Genomic DNA, 26,437 nt, shown 5'->3' with positions numbered 1-26,437 from the left:
GAAGGCTTACAGGACAGTACCCCTATCTATATCAGTCAAGGTTCAACTTTTCAGAGAAAATTGTGATATTGTGATTTATAATAAGAAATCTATATCTAGTCTTAGTCTAAGGTTCCTGGCTCACAGCTTCTAAAACCCTTGAAATTTCCTGTGATGGAGAGTGATAAAAATACCTTGTTATGTTAAGGAGGTAACTTTTGGACGCCGCCTAAGGACAGGGGCAGGTTGTCTTGAGAACCAACCTTTTGATTAAAGAGCTGGGATTTCTGGGGCACTTGGGTGGCTCAGTTGGTTAAGTGCCTTCTGCTCAGGTCACAATCTCAGGGTCCAGGGTGGAGCCCTGTGACCAAGCCTGGCATAGGGCATTCTGATCACTGGTGGTGGGGGGGGGTCTGCTTCTCTCTCTCCCTCTGCCCTTACACCCACTGTGTGTATGCACACTTGGGCTCACTCTCACTCTCTCTCAAATAAATAAATAAAATTTTTTAAAAAAGAGAGCTGTGATTTTCAGACCCACTCCCTGACTCCAGGGATGAGAGAGGAGTTGGAAACTGATTTTCAATCTACGATGGTCAGTGGTTTAACCAGTTATGTCTATGTAATGGAGCCTCCATGAAAACCCAGAAGGATGGGGTTTAGAAAGCTTCTCATTTGGTGAATGCAGGGAGATGTTGGAGAGGGCATGGACATTCTATAACCTTTCCCCATGCCTTTCCCTACACAGTTCTTTCATCTGGCTCCTGAGTTCTGTCCTTTTATAATAAACACAAGTGATCTATCTGGTAAGTAAAATGTTTCTGCGAGTTCTGTGAGCTGCTCTAGTAAATTAATGGAACCCAAGGAGGAAGTCATGGGAACCTCTGATTTCTAGCCAGTTGGTCAGAAGTACAGGTAGCAACAACCTGGGTTTGTGACTAGCATCTGAAGTGCGAAGGACAATGCATTCTTGTTGGATTAAACCATTAACCTATAAAATATGATGTTCTGCCCAGGTGTCAGATAGTGTCAGAACTGAATTTTCAGACACCCTGATGGTATCCAAAAATTGCTCGGTTGACGTGAGAAGTCTCAAACATACATTGAAATTGGGCCCAGGAACCCAAAAGAAGATGAAGCCTGTGTGGCAGTTTCTATCCAGGTGGCCTACCTGCTACATCAGAACATATGTCCAGCACTTAAAGTGAGCTCAAATCTGTATTTTGTTTTTTCTTTCCTATAAACTACACACTTATTCCTTTCTTCCCTTCCCTTCAGAGCTAGACTTATTTACTATAGTATTTCAGGCTGAAGAAGTTCTCTCTAGCCCCAACAATTTTTTTTAACCTGCTTAGATTTGTCTCAAGTATATTTAAAAGAATACAAAGTCCTAACACAACAACAACAACAACAACAACAAACAAAGCCCTAAATTCCACATTTAGCAGGTCATCTGACTGGCTCAGTTGGTAGAGCATGGGGCTCTTGGTCTCGGGATTGTGAGTTTGAGCCCTATGTTGGATATCAAGATTACTTAAAATAAAAAATCTTTAAAAATGAATAAATAAATAAATAAATTCCTCATTTAGAGATAAGGTTAAAATGCAATTAACTAGGATCAAGATCATACAGTGTTGGTGAGTTGTTTTCACCAAGCACATATTTCAGATCTTTTTCTCTTTAATTTGAGAAGGATTCAAACAAAAAAATGTGTACCTGAAAGGAAAGAGTAGTATACGTCTCTGGAAGAAGAAACAGCAACATAAATTAGAGCAATTGCATAGCTGCAGATTAGCTTTTTCCAGCTTCACAATCAGGCCCTTGTTAGTGTCATTATTACTCAGGTCAAAAACAGAAAACAAAAGAGAGAAAGCCTTCTAGTCCTACCCACTGAGTATATCCATCCAAAAGCAGGGTAAAGGAAAGTTCAAGAAAAGGATCAAACCTGAATTTTCTAGAACACTGAAAGGTATTGATAGGATTAAAGAAGAAAGACTTAGGCAGGCCTGGCTAGAAACTATACTCAATTAGAGAACTTCTCTAAACTTTAGTTTCTTGCAAAACAGAGCTAATAATATAGCTCACAAGGCTGACAGATGCTTCAGAGCTTAGTCTGTGCTTAGGATACAGCCTTGGATCAGTTAGTTATTGATGTATAACAAAGATATCCCAAATTCAGTGGCATGACAGCAGTGAGCTTCACCCTCATTCACATAGGTCTAGAGTTGACTAAGGTGATAACTGGAAGGTGCCAGGTGCCAGGGAGCTGAGCACATGTCTGATGCATGTCTCCCTTCTCCTGGCACCAGTGAGCTCCCCAGGGCATGTTCTTATGACCATGACAGAAGCAGAGGCATACAAGCATGATTCAAGCATTTGCTTATATAATTTCCACTAATATACCATTAGCCAAAGCAAATCACATGGCCACACTTAGCACCAATGAAGCAGTGAGAGGGGAGGGAAAGTTGTTTTTCTTTCTCTCTCTCTCTCTCTTTTTTACAGTCAACTGTCTTTACATTAATTTGTATCCTCGCCATATGCAAAACACATCCATCCCCATCCCAAGACCCTCTTGAAGTCCCATGTAATCCCAGCATCAAATTCAAAGTCCAGAGCCTTGTGATCTACATCAGATCTAAATGCAGCTTTTCTGAATCCAGAGATCTCTTAATAAAATGACAAGTTATTTGCCTGGTACACATCCAACATACAAATGCAGAACAGGGATAGGATAAATAACAACTCCCATTAGACAAGTGAATGATTTTCACACGCAGACTCTTGCCTGAGGAAGGCAGGTCCCAAGAACTTTTTATATCTCAGAGGATTTCAGTCTATAAGTTCAGGCTGGCCGTGCTTTCCCCAATATGGTTCTTTTCAAAAACACTCTAAGTTCCAAACACCATGGCCCCAAAATAGATGACATCCGTAATTCTTTCCGAGACATGCCTCTCTCTCTGGAGACTCAATTACAGATAGTTTGATGGTTTGGGGCATCTATAGACCAAAACCTTAATCTTTGTAGGAACTCCTTTGTCCGTGTAAGAGGATCTAGTAGACACCTTAATCATTTCAAGAGTCTCAGCAAAGAGTCTTACAACCAGTCTTCAATTCATCTTTACCCTGAGTCAGTTTCTTGCTGGCAGTCCCCTGAATTTGTTCTTTTCCTTAACACTATGTCATAATGGTTATATGGTTTTGATGAGAAATAGTTTCATTTTCTACTGCCACTCCCACTGACATGTGTTTTTTAAAATGTATTTATTAAACAGAACCTGATTTTTCAACATGAGTAAGGGATGACCACCCATTTCATCATTCTTCAAAAAGCATATTGGAAGGGCATGGAGCCTTTCAGATAAGGACTTTGGTCCTATAAATGAATTGTCAGACTATGACTAAAGCTCAGATAACACAGGGAGTTTACAAAGAACTAGAGAGATTCAGCAACAGGAACAAAATTAATGATTGCTCTTCAGGCACATGATCTGTTCTTGGTGCTGATCTTCCTAATGCAATAAGGGAAACCTAATAAAGAGTTTCAGAAGATGTTCATGGACCAATTCAGCATAATATAGTGAGCATTATTGATGAATGAAAACAACCACCAGTGATTACACCTGGAACCTCGGTGTGAAGAGAGCAATTATCAGCCACTCAATTAAAAAATCTGAAGGAAATGAATGTTCATAATGATGCCTTGCAATTATGTGAAACTATACCCTCTCATAGTATCACTAGGGACTAGGAAATTATTCAGTATCATCAGTAGGCCTTTTTGGATTGACCTATAGAATTGTGAATTATAAAGTTAAATAGAATTACCGGGAATCATGCTTTAGATCCTGTCTTTGCCGTTCCTGGCACACAAAAGTGGCTTCTGATTTCCTCTTAAGTGCGATGAAAAGTCTAATCATAGGTACTCCATACACCAGCCTCGTACAACTATAGACCATTCCCTGAATACACTTTTGATTCTTTCTCAATTCCCTGTGGCCTCCTTTAGCCCTTCATTATCTCTGACCTGGATATGACAGTGGTGCTATTCCATCAGCCTCAGTTCTTATTCCCTTGTCTTTCAGAGTCTGTTCCAATGCCATCTCCTCCCTAAAGCCCTTACCAATTACATTGCTCAGAATTATTATATTTACATAGTGCTGTGTTTATTCCTCATTTTGAGATAATCACCATGTAGTACATTTTACTACAGTCTGATATATTGAAGTCTGTTGCCCATCATTGGACAATAGGCTTCCTGAGGTAGCATACAGGCTTCATCCCATTTTATCCCCTGCAGATGATGTTCATTATTCTAAATTCTATTCTATGCAAAACTACTAACATTTGAATCATTTATAAAATGATCCAAACTTACCAACATACTCAGACCCAAGTTAGACAAATAGTTAGACCTGTCATCCTACTGACCTAACTCAGCCCTTTATTTTCCCAACCCATAGTTTTACAGCCAGTCTCATGATCTCTAAGCTCTTCAGAACAATCTTCCTATATAATTTCAATCCAAACTTTTCAATTAGAATAATGCTAGCAATGGTAGTGAAGTGGACTCTTAAGTATGCACTAGGTTATTATGAAAATATATAACTATGGACATGCTCACGTGTGTGTGTGTGTGTGTGTGTGTGTGTGTGTTCCACCACATATATGTAGGTGGAAGATTTTTCAAAATTTCTGAAGCTAGCTACAGATGGCTAATACATCAGGGCAGAAAAAGCATAAAAACTTATTTATGAAACACATTAATTACAGAAGAGGAATTCCTGAATACTTACTTGATTTCCATATGGCATTTTGTACATATATTTTATGAAGCCAAAGATGAATAAGACTGGCTTGGAAATCACTGAACGTAGGTATTAACTGACCATGCATTTTCTTTGTAAAGGTCAAGTAAGAGGAATAAGACCATTTTCTGAAAAAAATTAGTGTGTGAAAATTGTAGTTGAAGTCTCCAGTTCACTCCATGTTTCATATTGATCACCCAAAAATGCAAGCAACACTTAATAGTTCAACAGAATTTTCAGGGTTTTATTTGTGATGTTCTCAATTGGGGAGGTGAGAAAATTTGGGACCAGTCTAATCATCGTGAGAATTCTCTAAAGAATTGATGCAATTATCTCACCAAAAGAAGGAAAGGGAAAGCCATACCGGACATATTTCATTCTGGATATTGAGTTTGTTTTTGTTTAAAATTTGCAGTGGATGTAAGATACGTTTGAAATGATGAGCACAACCTAGCCATAAAAAATGCTGAGTAAAAAAGGTGCCTAAATCTTACTGAACTTGACCCTTCTAAATGAGAGCGATCAGTTGAGCCCCTACTTTTGTGAGTGATTCTTAAGGGTGCATAAAACCCTGAGGAAAAACCTTACATTTCCAATATTCTGAAGCTGGAAGGGGGAGCTTTTTAGATCACAGAATGCAGTTTTGTTGCAGTTGACATGCTACACACCATACCTAGAAGTCCAGGCCTATTGCTGCGTGCCTCTCTGTTTCCTGAAGATGATTGTTGGGAAGGGAGCTGCCATTATTCAGTCCCATCATGGAAGTGCTGTTAAGCCGACATCCTTCACTAGTCTCATGCACTTTAGGGAAAATTTCCCCAGATGTGGCTGAGGGCAAAAGAACTTGCTAAGGGTGGACAGTTGCTCTCTGTATTTCCACTTGGCCCCTTGCTGCTTATCAAGTAGTCTCTATTCCTTTTTCATTTTTTTTTTAAGTGCCTGGAGTTGGATACCCAGTTCTAGTGTTAGATCTGCCTGAGTTAGGGAAAAGCCACAGGAGACTTTCTGGCTAGCTTAAAGGAGGTATTCCTGCCATTAATTATCTTAATGAAGATGGTATAGGTATATGTTGTCAGTCGGTATAACTGTGAAATTTAAATCCATTTTCCCTTTGGCTGTTAAGTGTCTCTCATTGCTTTTAAGTTAATAATCTTCTGACATCTTTTTTTTACATCTCTGCTGTATATTCTTTTTATCGTAGATCTCTTCTGGAGAAACCTACCCAGGGCCTGAATGATTCTAAATTCTGATGCAATATCCTAAATTCCTTGATATGTTAACAATTTTTTTTTATTCCTACTTTACACTCCTCTGGACTGGGGACCATGGTTTTCCCTTTCTGTGATCATTCTAAAGCACTGCCCTGTTCAGTAGAGTTCTCCATCCACCCCACATCTAAAGGACAGAACTGTCAAATGAGTAACTTATATGCATTCTGTTCACACCCATACTATTTCCAAATTCTACTGATTCTATTTCAGGAAAATATCAATCTCCCCTCTCTCATTGCCACCACTCCCTGCTTTTCCATATTTCCTAACTCATTCTCCTCACTGATTCCAACAGAACTGTTACAATCCATATGACTCCCACCATTGGTATTGTTAAAATACAGACATAATTATGTTATTTCATCATTTTAAAGCTTATGATTTAAATAAAATTGAAAATAGAGTATTTTGTGTAGTAGGAAAAGCTATTCATAACTTCTCTATCTTTCCACCATTTCTTTCCACTTCCCTGCATGTGCCCTTATCTCTAGTCACTGGTACTTACTCCCAGTTTCCAAAAATATAACTCGCTTTTATTCATGCTGTTCCTGCTTCTGAAATCCCCTATGACTACTCAAAGCACCTCCAATCCCTAGATGTATATATTGAATTAATATCCACACTCCCAGGCCCTCCTATTACAGGATAAATGTTTTCCTAGGAAGCATTCACAATATACTTTGCACTCTCTTTGTTGTGTGTTAGTGTCTTACAATTAACTTTAAGTATAATGTGTCCTGAATGCAAACATGTGTTAGTGCAATATAAAGTGACTATTGTTTAATCACATTTTGGATTCCCCTTACTAGGTGAATAGCATTGAGAATAGGGCCAAAAGATTTCTAAAGATCCCTTTAGACAAATATTTATTCAGTTAATCTGAATATGTGCCAAGTATTTTTGTTTTTGTTTTAAAATTTTATTTATTTATTTTAGAAAGAGACAGAGTATGAGTGGGGAGGTGCAGAGGAAAAGGGAGAGAACCTCAATCAGACTCCATGCTGAGCATGGAGCCTGACTTAGAGCTGGATCTCGGGACCATGAGAGCATGACCTGAGCCGAAACCAAGAGTTGGACACTTGACTGACTGTGCCACCCAGGCGCCCCTCAAGTGTTTTATAGTAGGCTGAAAATATGCGAATGAACAAGACAAAGGCTCTATCTGCATGACGTTAACATTCTGAGGAGGGGTGTTATGGTGGAGACAATTAAAAAAATAATTACATAATATAATATAGGTACTGAGAGAAATTTTTTAAAAAGAATAAAACAGGATAATAGGCAAGTGATAGAGCATCCAGCGAAGGCTTTTCAAGTGGTAACAGGAGAAGAGAGCTAAATCGAGTGAGACCTATCACCAAGCATGTGAAGATCCAGGGAAGTATAAGTGCAAAGGCCCTGTGGCAGGAGTGGGCTTCTTGTGTTCCCATGCATAAGTGACCCATGCATAGGGAGTAACATGAGGGGAGAGTGGTATTGAGGAGGCAGGAGGTAAAAGCTAGAGGGAACATCTTGAAGGGCTGTGTAAGGGGTGATGGATGGACTGACTGTTCTGGGATTGTTCCTTACTTGTCTTCAAGAAGAAAAGCTGGAGACATGAGCCAAAGTCAGAGAACTGAAGCAGTTGGGGAACTAAATATTGCTTCAGACTTACACTTCCAGATGTTTCCAAAGGCAACCAGTAGGGCATCTATAGTGACTCCCAAGAAGAGCCCCTCCCAGCATGTAGTCCTTTTATTGCCTCAGAGGTTCACAGGCCAACTAAGCCTTTGGAATGAGGGGTGGGGGAAGGAAATACAGCCTGTGCCAATCTTCCATTTGACCGTTATTTTGGAGCCTAAACAGTATTCTAGAATGCTATAAAGTAGGAGTCACCTGGAAAGCTTATTCAAAATACAGATTTCCGTGTTCTTCAACCTTCACAAATACAAAATATATAAATAATGAGGGCCTACTATACATGTCTGGTGAAGGAAGACAATATATTCATTCTCATCACCTGTTGGCACGAATAAAGAAACCTATGAGGTACCATTACTATATATAAAAAGTTGCCAATAGCAGCTGTTTTTTTAGTGATGGTAGAATTTATTTCCTATGCTTTCATTGCTATCTGTCTTCTAAGTAAGTTAGGGGCTCTAAGAATAATAAACTCTTAGAAGTAACTTTGTTCAAGAATTCCCAGCCTTAGGTATTCATGTACCTACTTTCTATTTTCCCCAAGTCTGATGGAACTGGGTCTTGTCTGGGTCCATCTGGCCCAGAGATAAGGAGGTATTTGGAAGACTGGTATAACAGGACCCGGTGCTGAGGTTAAATGAAAGGGGCAGTGACAGATGTTTCTCTGAGATGCAAGGCTCTGTTTTGTTACAGTTGCCTTCTTCTTGTCATCTGCATCTGTTCAAGTGGTCAACCCCAGTGACAGACAAGAAGTAAGTGCAAGATTTAACAGATCCGTTCCGGAGCAACTGATCTTACATAACAAAATTGCAGCAAGCTGTCAGTTCTGTATGTCCTCGGTCTCTAGACCTTTGCACTCTCTCCCATGCTGCAATCCTGCTGACCTCTTAGCCTACACATAAAAGAATGATGCTAGTTTGCTGTCTGGCATAGTGTTTTCCATGAAATGCCACAATTTGTGAGACAGGGACTTGGTGTTTTAAATGCATTTCTTTTCCTAACTTCTTGATGTGTGTCTGGTTGGGTGGGTGGGAAATACTAGTTTTTTATGATTAAAAGTGCAGTTAGAAATTCAGGGGACCACCCTTCCACAAGCACCATGATGATGTGAAATGGCAAAAGGATAAAGAACAAAAATGATGGTAAATCTTGTTTCCCATGTGAATGGTCCTACAATTTCAAAATATGAAATATCCCAAGTAGTTAACCCATGGCCAGTAAGACCTCACATGTTCATCTAATGAGAAAATGTCCTTTGGGCTTTTTCCTGTGGCTTTGCTCATTTGCTTTTGTTTATATGTAATGATGAAATAATCTAAGATTCATTATACTCTGTGACAACTTCATAAGGTGTTAAGGTAATGATTTGCTTTCAAAGTCAGTGTAGTTATCCTAGAACAATAGAGAAATTATCTGTCACAATTTCAGGTATTGACCTTTCCATAAACCTAATTTTTCATATTCATTATTTTATCAATTCCTTTTTTCTTTGCTAAAACCCATCTCCCTCTTTCTTATATCAAACAGAGCTTATTTGCCAGAATAAAACTAATCAGGACATCCTTATTTACAAGATATTTGCTAGAACAGAAAAAATAATTCATTAGTAAATCAGTTTATCTAACTACATTTTTTGTCTCCTGCTTAAGAATATAACCACCCAGATAAGCTTGAGAGGGAGAAGTTCGGGTCTAGGCATTCACTCACTCTTCCCCTAAAACTCATTTGTTTGTGAAGGCCATATTTTAGACACATCAGTCTTGAAAAATAAATGGAATTCTTTTAATTTGGCCAATCTGTTCTGGCAGTAAAGACAGAAGATAAAACGTATCAATAGCAAGGTGCTATAAAAAAAACAAAAATGAAGATGCTGGGGGAGAGGGGTGCTCAGCCATGGCCAATAGCACAAGAGACATTCAATGTGAATTTGAATGTCCTTCCTGATTTCGTCCTAGTGCATATGCAAACCCTACATGGGGAGAACTCACAAACCTTCTGGAAATTAAGAGTTTACATTCTAGAGGGCCCTAAATATCAAACTACAGAACAACAAAAAAAGTTGCAGTAGCTTTATTTGTAATGCTACCTTATTCCTGGGAGACCTATTTCAAGACCCCCAGCGATACCTGAAACCATAGATAGTACCAAACCCTGGAGAGGCCATGTATTTTCCTGGACATCCAATACCTATGGTACAGTTGCATTGATAAATTAGGCGTGACAAGAGATTGACAAGGATAACTAATAACAAAATAGAACAATCATAACGATATACTCTAATAAAAGTTTTATGTGACTGGTATCTCTCAAAATCTTATACTGTTTTTCACGCTCCTTTTTGTGACGATGTGATGATAAAATGCCAGTGTGCTGAGACAAAGTGAGATCAATCATGTAGGCATTGTGACGTAGCGTTAGGCTGCTGCTGCCCCCGATGATGATGTGTTAGGAGGAGGGTCATCTGCTTCCAGACCGTGGCTGACCATGGTTAACTAAAACTGTGGATAAGGGGGGACTGCTGTACCACTGTCTACAACTTTTGGGCTCTTTATTTTTAATTCTATTATTTTAGTTAAACATAATCCTAGATTTACCTATCATATTCCTTTTGCTTTCCCTTTATGCTAAAGTAAATCTGGGTAGTGCTTGTTAAAATAGGCTGACAGGGGCGCCTGGGTGGCTCAGTTGGTTAAGTGTCTGCCTTCCCCTCTGGTCATGATCTCAGGGTCCTAGGATGGGCCTGCATCTGGCTCCCTGCTCAGGGGATGCCTGCTTTTCCCTCACTTCTCTGCTCGTGATTTCTCTCTCACAAATAAATCTTTTAAAATAGATAAAGCAGACAGACAAACAAAAATAACAAAAATATACACATTTATTCTGTTCAGTTTAATCTGCTGGATCTTTCAATATGTAAGTAACATAAGTAGATCTGCTCTTTTTCCATGTGGTTTGGTTCACTCGTTGTGGTATAATTAAAAATAAATGGAATTGGGGATCCCTGGGTGGCTCAGCGGTTTGGCGCCTGCCTTTGGCCCAGGGAGTGATCCTGGAGTCCCAGGATGGAGCCCCACATCGGGCTCCCTGCATGGAGCCTGCTTCTTCCTCTGCCTGTGTCTCTGCCTCTCTCTCTCTGTGTCTATCATAAATAAATAAATAAATAAATAAATAAATAAATAAATAAATAAATAAATCTATCTTTAAAAAAATAAAAAAAGAATGATTCAAAAATAAATGGAATTGACAAGTGTGGAAGATGCTAGAATAGAAAAGAAAAATCTAATTGTCTTTAAGAGTGTCAAGAGCTTTCTTGTTTATTTATTGATACCTACTAACTTTTGCTTCACAATTTCCTAAAAATTTTTATAAACAATCCTTTTTTTTAATGTGGAAAAAAGTTTATTCAGTAAACAGCAGATACTGCATACACTGGGAATCACCTCCCCCAGTGATGGCAGGAAAGAGTGACCTCACCTGCTCGGCCTCCTGGACTCTGGGATTGGCTCCGGGTGCTCCCTGTGCCCTGCCCCTCTGTCGTAGGCCTCATCCTCCTCCTCCCAATCCTGTTTGTTTGTTTCTTGTACAATATGCAGAAGGAAAATTTGTTCTCAATGAACAGATTTGGAAAAAATGATTGAGGACCCTGATTTTTATTGCAGTGTGAATTGGAGAAACAGGGAACTTCTCAAGAATGAAAACAGGATGCATTTCATAAATGGACAGTCACAAACCTCTTTCATGGTTTATGTTCCCCCAAGACTGTTGTCCCCACCATTAGCTTGTTGTTTTACAGCATTATACAGTTCATCCTCACAAAAGCTTTAGAATGATCTCTAAACCTTTCAGCTGCTCAGAAGCTGAAGGGGGCAGGTGGTTTCCTCTTATAAATGTCACTGTGTGTGTGTTTCCTGGTGACTATACTTTGAATCTACTTACTTCATTGCAGTTAACTTGCTGTATTATAACTTGTGTGTTCTATATTTATTTCTTCAACTAGATTATGAATTCTAAGAATATGCACTTTCATCTTTATAATCCTAGTGTCTGGCAGGGCCTGATACATAGAAAGTGCTTGAAAATGCCTATGGAATAGAAAGTGGCCAGTTTAATAAAATGGACATTTAATCAGAAAAGTTCAGTTTAACCAGTTACATATAGGCTTCCTGCACAGATTTTCTTTACAAGTAATAACAAATAGTGGGTGACATCTCAGGATGTGGTGGTCTCTCAGCTCAAATTCCTACTAAGAACTGAAGACACTTCTCTGAAACAAACTGGTTCTCCTCACCTTCAAACTTTACACAGGAAGAAAATCAATGACTCCAACCTCCAACTTCTTGGGAGTTCACTGTTGTTGAAATAGCCATGAATTTGTTCAAACCAGCATTGTCAGTAGCCTCATACAGAAATACAGTCATAAACAGTAGTAGAAAGTAAATACTGCGTTCCTCTTAGTTGATGACTGTCAACAGGATATTTTTCTGCCATTTCTAGATGCTTTTTTTAATTCCACAAAACCACATTTATTCAGTTTATGTTCTCCCCTTCTTGACATACTTTGCAGTTGCTAGAAATCATACTGAAAGAGAGAAGGAAGAGGAAAACCTCACTGAGAATGGATGTGTAAATGTAGGGATAACACTTCGGGGATTTTCCTTGATTAGTCTTTTGGGTCCCCCACCTATTTTGAGGCAGGCTGTGTTCACAAAAATCCTGAAAGTTTATTATATTCCTTTTGTTTACTTTTGAGCGTGTTTAAAATTTTTATTAGTAAAAGATGGTGATATATATGTGTGTGTATATATATATAGTGTTTTTTTTTTTTTTTTAATCTTGTACTATAGTATCTAACTTTGGCCTCTCAGGCACATTTTTCAGAAGGATGATTTTTCAGAGTTTTTATTCCTTTGCAGAAATGTTCTAAGCATATACACATACATACATGTGTATGTTTTTCTGATGGAATCGTATTGCTCCACACATTGCTCTACAGCTGGCTTTTTCAATACACAATACTCATTCTAATACTGCGTAGTATTTCATCATGAAGTTACCCTATGATTTGTTTAATCAGATCCCTTATTGACCAACACTTAGATCACTTCCAATTTTTTACCTCTAAAGGGTGCTTTTGTGATTACTCTTCCATCCATCTTCGCACATTTGTATGGGTATATCTGTAGGGAAACTTCCCTAGTAGTTAAATTGCAGGATCAAAGGACATTTCATATATTTAATTTTGCTAGGTATCTAAACTGCCTCCCAAAACAGTGTCCCAAGTGACTTTACCACCAACAGCCTACATGAACATACCTCCCACCCTATCTCAACAAGCTCCCTCCCTCTGTATTTTTAATTGTTGTAAATTGATATATAGTGTTATATTAGTTTAGGGCTTACAACAGAATGATTTGATATTTGTATATGTTGCAAAATGATCCCTACAATAAGTCTAGTTAACATCTGGCACCATGTGTAGTTTTAACATCTGGCACCATGTGTGGTTACATTTTTTTTTCTTATGATGAGACCTTTTCTTATGATGAGATCTTAAAGATCTCTTAGTAACTTTCAAATATACAATACAATATTTTAACTGTAGTTACCATTCTGTATAGCATATGCCCAGGATTTATTTATAACTGGAAGTTTGTATTTTTTGACCCTCTTTACCCATTTTGCTTTTGCCCTCCCCTTCTCTGCTCATTTGCCAGCCACCAGTCTGTTCTCCATACTTGGTTTTGTTTGTTCTTAGATTCCACAGATACATGAGTACATACAGCACTAATCTTTCCCTGAGTTATTTTATTTAGCATCCATCCATGTCATAAGTGGCTCCTCAAAAAAGAAACCCCAGGTACATTTTATTAGCTCATAATTATTTAAAATATTATAAATATTGACAGGTTATTTGTAAAAATGTAGGAATACCAAGACAGAAGATAAAGCTTAGTCTTCACACATTATATATGACTATAGTTTGTGATACTTTTATTACATTATTTTTGTGACAACAAAAGTCAGATACACACTATAGCACAATGTAGAAGGATAGGGACATAATCGATGTATGTATAAATTCCAATTTGCTTGGTCTCTGAGCTTCCTGCTTGCTGAGATAAAGGAGGAAGGTTGTTGGCTTTAACCAGGAAAAAAAAAAAACCCCACCAACAAAGCCTATTACCCACAATTCCTTGCAACCTCTCTGCTTGATGATGTACCAATGACAATACAATAAATCTGCTTGTTCATGAGAGCCTGACGTAGCCCAGTTAGGAAGGTAGCATTCAGCAGCCTGTATCATCATATATCACCTGGAGGTGCTGCTGGCCCCGCTCTACAGAGTGACACTGCTCTGATTTTTCTCTTTTTTGTCACTGACTCCTCCAGACATCACTGTCTCATTGAATGTAGCTGATTCCTGGCCATATTTCCCCTCTTCTTGCCACCTCCTATTATTTCTGCTCAGATAAATCTTCTCACTTTGGCAAAAGGGGTTGAATATACAGCCTCTTCCCTTTGCAGTAATCAATACTTGCACGGAGATAAGCCAACCAAAAGGGCGAGCAAGAGCAAAGGAACTGACTCTTACCATGATTATATCTCATGTTTGAGGGATATCTAACCTTTATGGTGTAATCCATAAAAATAATACACATTAGGAAGGTATGGCCACAAGCACATGTAAGAGAAAGGCTTTCAGGTACAGGCTAAGGGTACTGAACCACAAGACCCAACCAGGTATACTCCTGAATCTAGCATTATTGCAAGCCAAATCTTACAGAACTTACCCATATGTGGAAACAAATGGGACTCAAAATATCTGTGTTAATAATAATTTCAATGACACTAACTCCCATCTACTTATGCAGTCCACTATGAAGTCTGGCTTAATTATTTTGAGGAATCTCCGTGGGATCACCCTAAAGTACCTACATACCAGTGGTCAGTTCCAGTCAAGTTATGTTGCAGCATCTGTCATGTTGCCTGGGTCTAGCCTCCTCCTTTGTAACTACTACCTGCAAAGGTGCTTGAAGATGCTGTATTCCTAGGCAGGCTTGCTATGCCTAGTAGCCTAGTAGCTCCTTAATGGAGTTATGCCTAGTAACTCCATTAAGGGAGCAGTCTCCTGATTTTCAGAGAGCTAATACGGCCCCCACATTCCCGAGGAAGTAGAAGAATGTCCTTCTCCCCAAGGCAGGAAGGTCTTTAGCACCTGGGTACCAAAGTAACTCTGCTACTGTTCTTGCCTCACGTTCCCTCATAGAAACAGCTCCATGAATCTGGGCCTCTAGTCCCTCTTGACAGGACTTGACATAAATCTCTATAACTGGGCCATCAGGAGCAGCACAGCTAGCTTGGACCCCACTATTTCTGTCTCTAACTTTCCTGAGGTCTGCTTCCACTCATGCCTATCAGCTGCTGCACACTGCCTGCGCAGAGAGACAACATAAAAATGACAGTTTACATAACACCAGGGGCAAATGGGAGACAGATCTATTCGTATTGATTTCAGAGCATGTTCCCCGACTGCTTTGAAAACAGTGGGGCTGGCGAGCACCATTTCTCTGGTCCACACCACAGCAGAAACACGGAGTTACCGGCAGGGGGCAGGGCTGCACAGACCCTGGTAGCCTCCGCCCAGAGCTCAGGGCAAATATTGTTAAAGCTGCAAGCAGGACTCATCATCTGGCCCCTGGATGACTGGCTGTTGCACAGCACCCAGACTTGCAGCCCCCACCCCTACCCCGCCACCCCACCACCCTACCTGGCATTCGCCCCCTCCCAGGCTGCCACAGTGCTTGGGGATGTCCTAGGACCAGTGGCCCAGAGCAAATTTTGCTAAGATCATGGCCCCACTCCCATTTTCCCAGCAGGCTTGCCCCTCAGAGCTGGCCTGCCTGGGTCCCAGCAACACCACAGACAGCAGGCACAGCCCTTAGCAGGCAGAGTCTGTGCAGACAACGGTCCTGAAAGGAACAGTGACTCAGACACAACTGCAGGGCATAAGCAGCACACACAGGAGAGTCTGCTGAGGTGCCAGGTCTTGGTGAACAGGGGACACGGCACTGCAGGGCACACCAGGACCTCCTCTTCATAGAGTCACTGCTTTCAAGAGCAGAAGGCAGAGCTGACTCTCTTAACACACAGAAACAGACACAGAGAGGCAGACAGAATGAGGAGACAGAGGAATTTTTCCTAAATGAAAGAGGACAAGGCCACAGCCAGAGATCTGAGTGAAACAGACATAGGAATATGCCTGATAGAGAATTTAAAGCAATGATTGAAAGGATGTTCACTGGGCTTGAGAAAAGAGTGGAAGACCTGAGTGAGACCCTTACCACTGAGATAAGGAACGATATAGCAGAGATGAAGGACTCAAGTCCTGCACACACAGGCCTGGGCGCCCCTGTCCTACTGTTTCATCAGTCCTCCTCTTAAATTGCTTCTTTTCCGCACATTTACTAACTAATGCAATTCCATGTCCCCAAAAGAAGTTACATACACAGCTGCATTGTATAAGTCACATGAAAGATATGCTTATATGATTAGAGTCATCACTAAATTGTAACTACTCACTGGAATTGCCTTTCTAGAAAGGTTTCTTGGGCTTTTTAAAAATTTTTTATTTTTTTTGAAGATTTTATTTATTTATTCATGAGAGAGAGAGAGAGAGAGAGAGGCAGAGACACAGGCAGAGGGAGAAGCAGGCTCCATGCAGAGAGCCTGATGTGGGACTCGATCCCAGGTCTCCAGGATCAGGCCCTGGGCTGAAGGCGGCTCTAAACCGCTGAGCTGCTGGGGCTGCCCGGGTTTTTTTTTTTTTTTTTTTTTTTTTTTTAATATTGATTTTGTATATTCCCAAACTCAGAATTTTGAACACGTTTGAGTATTCTGTGTTCCTGCCAGGAATGTTCCATGTCAGCTCAGTGATGTAGACAATTATCTGGTCTAACCTACAGTCTCCATGATCTGTCCCTTCCTCTTTTTCCATATCTGGCTTTACCCCTTTATACCCACTTACTAGTTTTACTGAATGATTTTCAGTTTCCCAGTCATGTTTCATTTTCATGCTTACAACCTTTGCTCCCAATATAATTCAACCTAGAAAACATTCCTCTCCACTAGTTGTCTCAAAACCCAAATCAAGCATCAGTGCATTAATGAAAATTTTACTCTCTACTTTTACCTCATCCCTCACCACCCTGAAAGAGTCAACCACTTTCTCCACTGACTCAACACCATACTCCATAAAAAACTCTTCCATATCACCACAGTATTTTATTTTATGAAACTTGTTAAACTTAAGGGCAGACTTATTTTATCAGCACTTAGCAGTGTCTGGTGCTCAGTAAAAGTTTGGTGACCTAATCTCTTGAAAACATAACATGGGCTGTATAGCTCCTGTGCCCACATCACATTCCCTTGGCCCACCTCTGGTTGCAGCTAGAGGGGACAGGTGTTTGGTGAGCCTCTCTGCATTGTTGCCCAGGACCTTCTCTGACAGGCCCGCATAAGCACACCTGGAAGCAGAGGGGACTTAATGTCCTCTGTCCCAAGACTTGACAGATAAGTACTTCAGACTCTTATTTCTCAGGTGGGCAATCCGAGAGGCATCTGGGTGCTTCTCAGCAGCCCTAGCAGAATCGAATCCCATTCCTTACAGTTATAGTATCAGTAACACATGCCCCTACTAGCATTCCCTTCTTCCTTTTTGTCTTTCTGCTCCCTCACTTCTTCATGAAGTCCCCTTCTAGAAATGACTTGCACAAAAGTTTATCTCAGGCTCTGCTTTCAAGGAACCTAAACCAAGCCCATGGGAACTTGGCCTGGACAACCCACACTCTCTCGAACATTAGTGCATGAGAAGATAAACCGGTCTAGATTGAAAGAAACCTAAGACACATAACAATTAAAGGCAATGTGTGTTTCTGGATTGGATGCCAGTTTGGACAAGCTTGATTTAAAGGACATTTTTGAGACAATTTTTAAAATGTGAATACGGTTGGGTACATGAGATAAAAATATACTGAAGTGGAAAAATAGACTTTAACTATAGAGCAGATTTCAAAACAAAATTTTATATATCCCCAAGGACATGTAAAAATCTAAAAATGGGGATGGCTGGGTGGCTGAGTGGTTGAGCATTTGCCTTCAGCTCGGGGTGTGATCCCGGGGTCCTGGGACCGAGTCCCACATCGGGCCCTTCACAGGGTGCCTGCTTCTCCCTCTGCTTGTGTCTCTGCCTCTCTCGTGAATAAATAAATTTAAAAAAATTTTTAAATGATCCAGAAAGATACATACCCAGGCATTAACTCTTCAGTCTCTAGGTGTTTGCAATATAATCCTTTTATTCCTTTAGTTTTGCTTGTAAGTACTTTTTTTTAATATGCCACCACACACATACTGTTTCTGTATTTAAAAGAACATTTTTGAAAAGCTCATGCTATGTCCAACTTTCAACCTGTCATGTTGTTATTCTAGGGCACTTTCTATACCGTTCAGTGATGAATGAGTCTGAGAAACAAAGAGAAATGTAAATGGACTGAGGAGGGTCCCATCATGCGCTGTGGCAGGATAAGAATACACAAGCTGTGACCCGGCTCCCAGGCAGACAGGATCCCATAAATATGAGAGTCCGACTCTAGGTGAGTTATGTTCACTCCTCTCAGTAAACTCATTCGCATGCACGCATTACAATACTCAGGAAACACAGGCCCATTCCTCAGCCCAGATGGAGGAAGAGGCTTGTTTTAAACAGTACTTTATAATTTATGATTGCAGGGATTAGGAGCCAGCCTTCGTGCTTACTAACGGCACCCGATGTGCCTCGGCAGGAGACTTCCACAACAAGCACATTCTCCGGGAGCCGGTTATCCTCCTATATACTTAATCTTTCCCCAACCAATCCCCCGAAAAGAAAACAAATATTTGTAGATTAAAGGAGAACTGCCTTGTCATCCTTTACAGCTGCTGGCGTGCAAGCTGTTAAGCACCGAGTGTTTAATTAATGGAGAGATACCATTAGAGAGACAGCTGGACCTGCATTCAGATGAGCCCGGCTTCAAGGTGCCAGGAGATAAAGATCTGGAAGTGGAAAAGCTGAACTGCAGTTGGGTTCATTTATAAGAGAGGCTGTTAAAGGTCAACTGTGGTTCCTTGGGCTGGAGATAAAGAGATGCTATTAAAAACAATTGGAAAGTAATTCATAAGGGAGCAGCAAGTCACTCACGTTAAATTAATTTGTCTTTCTGGTAGCATGGCCCTCACGATGGGAAAGTAAATTTACCTAAAATCAAGATCTTTTGAAAACAGCCATTGATCATGCGTTCCATGCAAAGCCACAGGCACACACGCCGGGCGCCAGGCCCTCGGTCCGGGCTGACTAGTGTCCCCTTTGTTCACTGCAGCCCTACCCAGCGTGGCGTTCACCATTTCCCCCTAAAGGTAGCAAGGACGGTGGCATTTCCGTGGACCCCCTGAGGGGCTCGAGCCTGCCGACTTCTTCCCGCCTCCGCCGATGAGCTAACAGCCAAGCACCAGGACAAGTGCACGCGATCCCACTCTCCTGACGTTCAGCAACGTGTTAGAACATTCTAGCCCACCGTGCTCCGCTTACAACCTCTCCTCCCCCCTTTACTCACCCTAACGCACCACATGTTCACACATACACATGCCAGGATGAAAATTGTTCATGTACCCCAGGACTACATCTGTAATCATGACTGGCAGCTGACTTAACGCCACGCTAGAAACCTGGTAGGTCTTCTTTGTCCTTGGCCTCCTAGGGGCAAATCCTTGCATTCGCCGGCTCCACTCCTCTTCGCTTCCTCACGCATCCCAGCAGCAGCCTGTGGTGTGACAAAGGGCAGGTGCTCTTCATGTGAGAAGGCCAGCTTTGCTGAAGCCCGCCACATCTTCCTCCGGCACGGTGGCAGCTGTGCCCCGGTGCTGCCACCCGGGGCTAAGGGGGAGCCGATGCCCTGCGTCAGCCCATGATTGTGACCCTGCGAGCTCGGCTGGGTCTCATCAGGCTTCTCCCCTTCTTCGTGTTGCCCGAGGAAAACTGCTGGTTGTTCTTCTGTCTTTCTTGGGCTGGGAAATTAATTGGGGTTGTTCTTTATTTCCTGAAATAAGGGGAACAAGGAGTGATTCCCTGCCCAGGTCTGTTGGCGACCAACGTGCGTTCCTGGGCACCGGCTACTATACAGCCCAGCTCAGCGGGCTGCTCACCGGTCCCTGGGGTCAGTTGGGAGTGTCAGCCAAGGGGACAAGAAGAGGCGGAGAGGCGGTTCATATCACACATTTACTGCTGCTGATCATTTGCGGTTTTTAATAACAACTTTGCAATTCAGATTTTGCAGTAAAAAGGGTTTCCAGATCAGATATCACAAGTTTGTTTTTTTTTCTAAGCCTGTCACCTTTGAAAAACTAGGGACGTGTACGTGTTCAGCATTAACCGCACCAGGATGGATGCACCTTGCTCATGTTCAGACTTCACACACATGATCTTAATAGGATGTGCTTTAGGCTGCAGCCAGTGGAGAGAATTCCAGAAAGGGAAGAGGCCGAGTCAGGGGGGCTCTCCTCTTGTAATGGAAGCTAATGAGAAACAGCACATCACAGAAGGAGCCAGGAATAATAGCGACAACCAAGAGGCCCCACTTACAGAGTGCCCACTCTATGTCATGTGCCAGAGCACTTGTTTCACATACACGATCTCACTTAATTTCTGGAACCATGCTGGGAGATGTTTTCACTCAAGTGGTGTTTTCACTCTCCAGTATGCAGAGAATTTAAGTAAAGCTAATGTAATAATCCCAAAGATTGAATGCCTAGTAAATAGAAGAGACAGCATACCCTCAAGCGGCCTGCTCTGTGCTAGGTATCTGTAACCATCTCCTGTGATTCAGAGTTTAGCAATGAAACCAATTCGGGAAAGAACAACAAGGTCCTGGGCACATTCTTCTTGTATTTTCTGCCCTACGTGCCTCTCATCATAACATGGAATCAGTAGCCATGTCTTCTGGGCAATGCTTCTTCTATCATATCTAACCATCTCATTAAATGGGAACTACTTTCTTCTTACAGACCCTCAACCCCTTTTTTACAAGCCAATCTCTAAGAGCCTTCCCACCTCTCTCACTACAGTTTGTGGCTGGGCATGTGAAACTGTAATATAATTTTTAAAAAATTTATAATTTTTCCTTATGCCAGACACTTTACATTTTAACTTATCTTATTCTCACAACAATTCTGTGATATGGGTACAGGTACTATCTCCATTTTGCAGAGGTAGAGAATGAAATCTGGATGGTTAGGCATCTTGGCCAGGGTCACATATCTGGAAAGTTGTAAAATTGAGATTTGGTTTGTATCAATTAGCTATTGACACACCATTAAAAAAAATCTAGGTTAATAATTCAGTGGCTTAAAGCAGTAATTACGTATTCTTCTAGGATCTGGGGAACACTTAGGTGTTGGCTGGCTGAGGCAGGGCTCAGCTGAGTGGCTCTGATCTTGGCTGAGATCACTCATGCAGTGGAGTCAGCAGGGAACAGCACAAATAATCTGGATTGGCTAGGTGGCTATGTGCCATGTGTCTCTGGGGACTTCAGAGACTGGCCTGGGAATGTCCTTTCCATGGAGCAGCTAAAAAGCAAGGGCACAGATGGAAATTAAAGAGACCTCCTAAGGCCTGGGCTCAGAATCCGCACACTGCCGTCTTCACCTCATCCAAACATCTCACGAAAAGTGAGAAATGTAGTCTGTCTTTTGTGAGGAGAACTTCACAAAGACAAAAATAAAGATTCAAGGAGAAGTAAAGAGGAGGGGCTAATGCCCCAATCTACCACATAATCCCATATACTTCTTAAGGATGTTTCATCTCAAGCTGGGCAATTTCAGGTCCTTGTTAGGTAGCTGACATTGACAGGAAGTGAATCTAAGATTGTCAGCACCCACATTCCTCAGAGTGAGGAAGAAGTTACTCTGCAACTGTATGTGGAGACACAAGACAGAAAGTCCCAGGGATGCTCATGACCCTAGGAGCAGTTGTCTTTAAGCCTCAGTGGTCTTCTTGCCTTTCCTTTCATTTGGTTGGTCAAGGCTACTTCTGAGGTCCTCACCCCAAAGTCTTCTAATTTAGGTTTATTTTCTGCCAAGTGTTACTCAGAATGTCCTACACAATGTAACATCCTGTAACTAAAACCAATCAAGCAATCTGCAGGAATTCATGCTAAGATATGTAACATTTAACATGTTTTATGCATCTACTGTTTGCAATGGATTATGTTAAAAAGTGAGGATCAGAAAGAATGGGTAAGATTGAATCCCTGTCCTCAGAGAACCCATAACCTAGAGGAAGACACTGAACATACATAGCTTGTAGCCCCACAAAATGAGTGCAGTTTGCTTCTAAAGGAAAATGCAGGAGAAGGCGGGATTAAACTGATTTAGGCAAAAATGGGAATGTCTCGAAGGAACTCATGTGTTCTATCAAATCCTGGAGATTAGGAGGATTCCTACAATCAGAAGAGAGAAAAGAGGTGGCAGTACAGGTTTTGCTTGGGGTGGGAGTTAGGAAGCAAGGACTGAGCAAAGTCATTGAGGTATAAAACTCCATGATATCTGACGAAGTGATCAAAATCACTTGGCAAGTGATAAGAAATCTTAAAGTGTAAAGTTGAAAAGAAGAATTTGTCAGTGTGCCTCTAAGCATTATGCAAAGGACTGGGGCCCTGTTTAGCTAGCTAAATTGTTCTGCTCCACTTAACAGGCATTATGTCCCCAAAGTGCCATGGGATGTGGAAAGGGCCCCTTGAGATTGTCCTACTCCTTTTATCCTGATATTGTTCTTTTGAAGCAACCTTTTCATCATCATTTGGTTTCCCACATAAGCTGTCCTCCAGGGAAGAGCTAACCTATAGTATTATTCCAATCCATTTGGCAGTTATATTTCTTAGCATAAATTTTTAAATTGACAACCTAGTTTATAAAACAAACTCCTGGGAGTTTAGTATTTAGTCAGGACTCTTTATTTTACAGAAATCCAACATAAGCTAAGCAAAAAGTTTCCTGGAAAATGATCAGTTTGGCTCACAAAAGAGGAACTTCAAGTACCAGGGCTACTTCAGAGCCTTCAGAATGTGGAGCCTGAAAGTCCATGTTCTGCTCTCATCATTATCCTGAGATTTACTACACCTGGAAAGACACTGGGAGCCCTGAGAGCGTATTTTTATAGCTCACCAGCAGGAAGGAAGGAAGGAAGGAAGGAAGGAAGGAAGGAAGGAAGGAAGGAAGGAAGGAAGGAAGGAAGGAAGTATTTTGCTAATTCCAGCCAAGAGGAAATCTTAAAGGATGCCCCCTGTTGTTCAGATCTGGATTATATGTTCATTTGTGAGGAATGCCAAAAGAATGAGATAGAATTATTGGTCCAGTTCTGGATCGTGTGGTCAGAGGTAGGTGAGAATATTGTTCCAAAGTTTGAGGACTGGAGAGAGGGTATTTCCTTGGACAGAAAATCACTGTTCCCACCTCTGTTTATCATGAACCAGTTAGGCCCTAAATACAGTGGTCCCCAGGCTAATAGAGGAAACTGAATATGAACCTCAAAAGCACAAGACAAGACGTGGACTGTTCCCCTTTCCTAAGGATGAAACAGCCAAACAACTTTTAGTCTGGCACTGCTTTTCTTAAGGCATGATTTGAAATGATATGGATTGAGTAAGCTTTCAGACAAGTCATAAATTAAGTCTGCAAAGGTCAACCCTGTGGGTAAGATACTAAATTTATACTGAAGTGGAAAAATCTGGCTGAGCATCAAATAACATAAGAGAATGGGTATGTTTTTGTCTCCTTTTCTCCCTTGGGGAAGCACTCACATACCTTGTAATTCTGACACAGAAGATCTGGGATCAGCAGCATTCCAGATGCTCAGGGAAAGGTGTAAAAAGGAATAGCATGCCCAGATCCCAGCCGAGGCAGCTGCTCTTCACTTACTCCCACTCCTACCTGAGAAACTCGACATTACTTTCAAAATAGCACAAGAACTTTTGGTACTCACAGATATAAAGGATCAGCACTTTTTTTCTGATTTCTTTCAGCCTTGTTTAAACCAGGGATTGCTCTGGCAGGTCAAAAACAGCCCATTAATTCACTTGCTAAGTTGAGAATAGTTAAAAGCATGGATAATAATACAAAGTTTTGAAAGGGGGGCATGAAATATAAAGAAAAAAGCAATAGACATCAGGAGACCAAATCTCTGATGCTCATTCTGTGTGTGCTCTTGAGCAAGACACATCATCTTTGATGCTATTTCTTCATCTGTGAAAAGCACCAGTTGGACAAATTAATCTCTAAGAATCTTTACACATCGGAAAATGTACAATTTCTCTAGAGTGCCCAGTTCCTAACCTTTTCTGGGATTGATGTATTTTCAGTGTGCTTTGTTGTTAGTGAGGATGAGGGCAACATTGGTATGGGAACAGTATCTATATACTGAACCATCCTCATTAATTAATTTATACAGGATAGGAGAGTATTTAGAGTTTAGCATTTGGAATCACACAGATCTGCATTCAAACCATATCTCTTCTACATTGCCTAGTATGAGGGACATTGTGAACAAAAAATCAGTAAAACTTGGCTCCTGCCTTTCTGGTATAGGACACTCAACAGTGGCTCCTTGACTTTGAGTCTGGGAGAAGTAGGAAAGTGGGCATGGAGAGTCTGGTTTTAGACATTCAAGAGAAAAAGGGCAAGAAGCAGAGAGAGAAGTGAGAATGGAGGCCATGAGCTACAGATTTTTTAGTTGGAAAAACAGTTGGTATCTTTTTTTGTTCTTTCAACAATGAGTGCTACAAGCTAAAAAAAATTGGTTTGGACGTGAAGATTAACAATGGTGTTACAAATGGTGTTTTATAAGGAGTAAGCGAGGGAGGCCCTGGGGGGACATACACAGTCTAATACTCTATCGACACAGATAATACGAGGCAGACAGCTGGATGAGGCTGCCATGCCTTTCTCTTCACCTGGTGTGATGAGAGCAATCCCATTCAACTTCAGTTATCTGACACTCCCTATGTGAGTTATATTGTTGTCTTTGGTGAATAAAAGAAAAGTTCTTTCAGTTACATGTCTTTTTATTCCAATCGTATTACCTACCTTCACAAAGATGAGTTGACGGGTGCCCATCACTAGATGCCCGTCATTAATCTATAATAGCCGACCCAATGAAATACTATGCAACTATAAAAAAAGAATGAGTAGGCTCTTGTATAATAGAATAGAAAGGTCATCAGGATATTTTGTTATGTGACAGGAACGAGATGTAAACCAGTTTAGATAGTAGGCTACCTCTGGGCTTGGAAGGAAAGAAAAGAATATATTTACATATATCATTGGTATATACTTTTGTGTTGTATGTATAAAAAAACACTGGCAAGATATCCAAGAAACTATTAAAGTAGGTCACTCAAGGCAGAGAGGATGGGGCATGGAGCATTGTATGGAGAAATGACACAAGAGAGCATCTTTTATATTCATCTTCATTTTTATATTGTTTGGACTTAATAGGAATATATTACCTATTTTTAAAATTTTAAATTCAAATGAAATTTGGAATGTGTATTTGTTAGTTAAGGTAATGCTAACTGCAGCTGAACTCAAACACTTAATACATTGTATGTTTATTTCTTACTCACACAAAGTCCAGAAGCAGATGGTCATTTAGGACCTACGCTTCTTTTAAAATAATAGGTCTCCTTCATCCAATGTATCTCTGATGTCTCTGTATACAGCCAGCAGAGCTAGGGGTGCAGAGGAGGCACAGGCCTACAAGTGGAGCAGTCATTTCTACCCATATTGCTTTGGCCACAATGCAGCCATATGGCTACACCTAACTACAAAGGAAGCTGGGAACACAGTCTAGCTGTGTGCCCGGAGGAGGAGATGAATTTGGTGAACAGGTAGTGTCTCTGCCACCCGTAGAAAGACCTAACAAAAGGGAATTCTGAAGAATTTTATTTCTCTGTTGAGTACATAAAGTTATTGCTAAAGCATTATTTTGAAATCATGGCATTGAGGTAATGAGTTCTTGCAAGACAGCTTTATTGCTGTTGATGAAATATGGACATTCACTAATCTCATCCATTCATCAAATGCCTTAGTCTTAGGTTAAAGGCAACCATTGGAAGATCTGTTATTAGGGCAAATTGGACTGTCCACAGAACAGTAGGACTCTGCTAAGAACCCTCTATCTTGTTGACTTTAGGTAGGATGAGGGCCCCTGCTCTGTTTATTGAATCCCAAGAGATAAGGAGCATCGGATGATTTGAAATGCCTCAAAGGTGGGTGCTGCTAGTACCAGCAGGTTGTCCAAGATGGAGGTCATGTTCCTTCCCTGTGTAAGGAAATTCAGACTGAGCAAATAAGATGACTAGGTGTCTCCAAAGGTAGACTATGCATTGTTTAAAGACATCTTCCTAGGGTTGTCCAGTGATAGCCTCTAATTGCCTTTAGGCAATTTTACAATTGATGGCAAGGTGAATCATACATGTCTGTGGATGCGCAAATGGATTCTGTTTGGTGGAGGGACTGCTCTCTCCTTTGTGGCAAAGACACTTACAGGTCCGTTTACTAATTCAATTCAGTATTCCTGACTGGTAAATATGTCTGTTCTTTGGATTCTCCTTTAAGCCAGTT

At 40.9% G+C, this 26,437-nt stretch overlaps 1 long non-coding RNA gene across 6 annotated transcripts in view; it reads left to right on the top strand.

Moving 5' to 3' along the window:
• Window positions 1-19,348: 19,348 nt before the first annotated feature.
• LOC111098772 overlaps window positions 19,349-26,437 on the top strand; it is a 62,507-nt gene continuing 55,418 nt past the window's right edge. For all 6 annotated transcript variants that reach the window (XR_005369471.1, XR_005369472.1, XR_005369473.1 and 3 more), the window contains exon 1: window positions 19,349-19,492. This is a non-coding gene — a long non-coding RNA (uncharacterized LOC111098772). The remainder of the gene's footprint in view (window positions 19,493-26,437) is intronic.

The sequence above is a fragment of the Canis lupus genome, chromosome 14 (genome assembly GCF_011100685.1).
Source record: "Canis lupus familiaris isolate Mischka breed German Shepherd chromosome 14, alternate assembly UU_Cfam_GSD_1.0, whole genome shotgun sequence".
NCBI classification, from domain to species: domain Eukaryota; kingdom Metazoa; phylum Chordata; class Mammalia; order Carnivora; family Canidae; genus Canis; species Canis lupus.
The sequence above is the reverse complement of the archived record's forward strand: the minus strand, read 5'-3'. Positions and strand labels throughout refer to the sequence as shown.